Raw genomic sequence first — 3,319 nt, forward strand, 5'->3', positions numbered from 1 at the left:
CGGTGCATGGAGCCTGCTTCTCTCTCTGCCTGTGTCTCTGCCTCTCTCTCTCTCTCTCCCTCTCTGTGACTATCGTAAATAAATAATAATAAAAAAAAAATTTAAAAAAAATACATCATTAATAAAAATTAAATATATTGATAATTTTCAATTATAGCAAAGGTTAGTGTGTTAGTTAGCTTTTGCTGTGTAACAAGCCATCCTAAAACTTAGTGGCTTAAAACAGCATCATTAATTATTATTCACAGTTATGTATATCAGCTGGGTAGTTATTCTGGTCCACTGATCTCTGCAGTTTGCCAGGGGTTAAGCTGGGGCTTGGATGGTCTAGAATGACCTTATTCACATGCCTGGTGGCTGGCAAACTGGTTGGTCTAGGGTCAGGGTCAGCAAACTACTGCCCCTGGGCCAATCTGGCCACACCTATTTATTTACATATTATTTATGGCAATACAGCAGCAGAATTGAGTACTTGCAAGAGAGGCCACATGGTTCATAAAGCTGAAAATATTTACCATGCAGCCCTTTACATAAAGTCTGCCAAAACCTGGTCTAGGAAACTCAAGCTGGGAGTGTTGCCTCCTCTTCACAGTTTCTCACCCTCCAGTAGTATAGACAGATGGCAGCAACATTCCAAGAGAGTAAGAAAGTAAGCAACAATAACTCTTAAGGCCTAGGCCAACCTAAATGTAAGGGGTGGGAAATAGAATTCACCTCTGGATAGAAGGAACAGCAAAGAACCTATGATCAATTGCAATTTATCATAGCTGGTATAAATTGCCTTTTCAAAGTTCATTTGGCAATGTACATATTATTTTTTAAAGGATTTACTTATTTATTCAGGAGAGACACAGACTGAGAGAGAGAGGCAGAGACATAGGCAGAGGGAGAAGCAGGCTCCCTGACAGGAAGTGGGACTCAATCCCAGATCCCAGGATCACAAGCTGAGCCTAAGGCAGGTGCCCAACTGCTGAGCCACCCAGGTGTCCCAGGCAATGTACATATTAAAACCCAAAATGTCCAATCCAAGAATATCTGTGAAAGGAAGAAACTGATGCCAGTAATTTTTTCTGGAGTAAAGAACTAATGACTGGGAGACAGGAATAGGAGGAGACTTGCTTTTCAATAGGATTGATTTTGTACCTTTTGAATTTTGTACTAAGAGTATACAGAAAAAGTAAATAAATGTGTATATATCCTTCTAACCCGCAATTCCATTTTTTAAAGTTATGTCCCAAAGAAATACATATTTACAGTGAGGTTGAAGTAGGGATGTTTATTGGTTACATTATTATGGAATGCTGTGTAACTGTTATAAATAAATAAATCGATATCCACTGACATGAAAAATCTCCAACACATAAAATAAGGACAAAGGAAATTGTGAAACAGTAAGTTTATTCTGATACCATTTATAGAAAGCAAAAACAAAACATATTTCAGTATGAAAATATGAAAGTAACCATAGGAGAAGATCTAAAAGGAAAAACTTAAACTCATAGTAGTAGTTAACTTGCAGAAACTAAACGAAAATATTACAGGTGGGGCATGAGAGTTTTAATTTTTTTTTCTGCGTCACTTAAGTATTTTACAATAATAAGATATATTTGTAAAACTTAAAAGTAGATCTAAAATAATAAAAATTAAAAGGAGACAAAATCAGGTTTGTCAAAAAAAAACAAAAACAAAAACACAGCTTTGGGGCGCCTGGGTGGCTCAGTCAGTTAAGCATTTGCCTTACCTCAGGTCATGATCCCAGAGTCCTGGGACAGAGGCCCATATCGGGCTCCCTGCTCAGTGGGAGCCTGCTTCTCCCTCTCCCTGTGCCCCTCCCCACTCATTCTCTCTCTCTCTCTCTCTCTCTCTCTCTCTCTCTCTCTCAGATAAATAAAATAAAATCTTTAAAAAAAACTCCACAGCTTGAAACTCATGTAAGAAACAACAGCTAGAGGGGATCCCCGGGTGGCGCAGCGGTTTGGCGCCTGCCTTTGGCCCAGGGCGCGATCCTGGAGACCCAGGATCGAATCCCACGTCGGGCTCCCGGTGCATGGAGCCTGCTTCTCTGTCTGCCTGTGTCTCTGCCTCTCTTTCTCTCTCTCTGTGTGTGACTATCATAAAAAAAAATAAAAAAATAATAAAAAAAAAAAAAAAAAAGAAACAACAGCTTGGAGGGGAAGCAATGTTGGATAATATGAGATAAAAGAGACTTAGAAGATATATCCAGAAGCTCCGACTCTGTTCAGTAGGAGTTCCAGAAGGTAAGAACACAGAAAATAAAAGAATAATGGAAGAAAAAAACAGAATAATGGAAGAAAATTTCCTAAAGCTGAGAATGATGTAAGTCTTCAAATTGAAAGAGTTCACTGTATATCAAACTGAATGAATTCTAAAAGGCCCATGCAAAGTCAAGCTGTTAGTGTGAATTCTAGTCCAATATGACTGGTGTCCTTATAAGGAGAAGAGATTAGGTCACAGACAATGCAGACAGAAGAACCATATGAGGACACAGCAAAAAGGCAGCCATCTGTGAGCCAAGAAGAGAGGCCCCAGAGAAAACAAAATCTCCCAGCACCTTGGTCTTGGACTTTTAGCCTCCAGAATTGTAAGAAAATAAATCACTTTTGGAGCCACCTAAGAATGCAGCTACTTGGTTGCATTTATTATTAAGTATTTTATTCTTTTTGTTGCTATTGTAAATGCAATTGTTTTCTTAATTTTCTTTTGTTCATTGTTAATATATAAAATGCAACTGATTTTTGTGTGTTGATTTTGCATCCTGAATATTTGCCAATTTTTAAAATTCATTCTAAGAATCTTTTGATGGATCTTTAGGATTTCTACGTATAAGATCATGTTAATGGTCAATATAGTCCATTTTACTTCTTTCTTTCCAATTTGGACATCTTTTATTTCTTAATCTTGCTTAATTGTTCTGGCTAGAACTTCCAGACTATGTTGAACAGAAGTGGCAAAAGCAGACATTTTTGTCTTGTTCATCATAAAGGTAAGCATTTGGTCTTTTACCATGGAGTATGACATTAGCTGTGGGCTTTTCATATACAGCCTTTCTTATGTTGAGATAGTTGCCTTCTATTTCTAGTTTGTTGAGTGTTTTTGTCAAAAAAGAGTGCCAAGGGGCACCTGGGTGGCTTGGTTGGTTAAGTGTATGCCTTTGGGTTAGGTCATGATCTCAGGGCCCTGGGATAGAACTCCACATCAGGCTCCTTGCTCAGTGGGGAATCTGCTTCTCCCTCTCCCTCTGCTTCTTCCCCTGCCTTGCATTCTCTCTCTCTCACACTCTTTCTCAAATAAATAAATA

Source organism: Vulpes vulpes, chromosome 2 (genome assembly GCF_048418805.1).
Source record: "Vulpes vulpes isolate BD-2025 chromosome 2, VulVul3, whole genome shotgun sequence".
NCBI classification, from domain to species: domain Eukaryota; kingdom Metazoa; phylum Chordata; class Mammalia; order Carnivora; family Canidae; genus Vulpes; species Vulpes vulpes.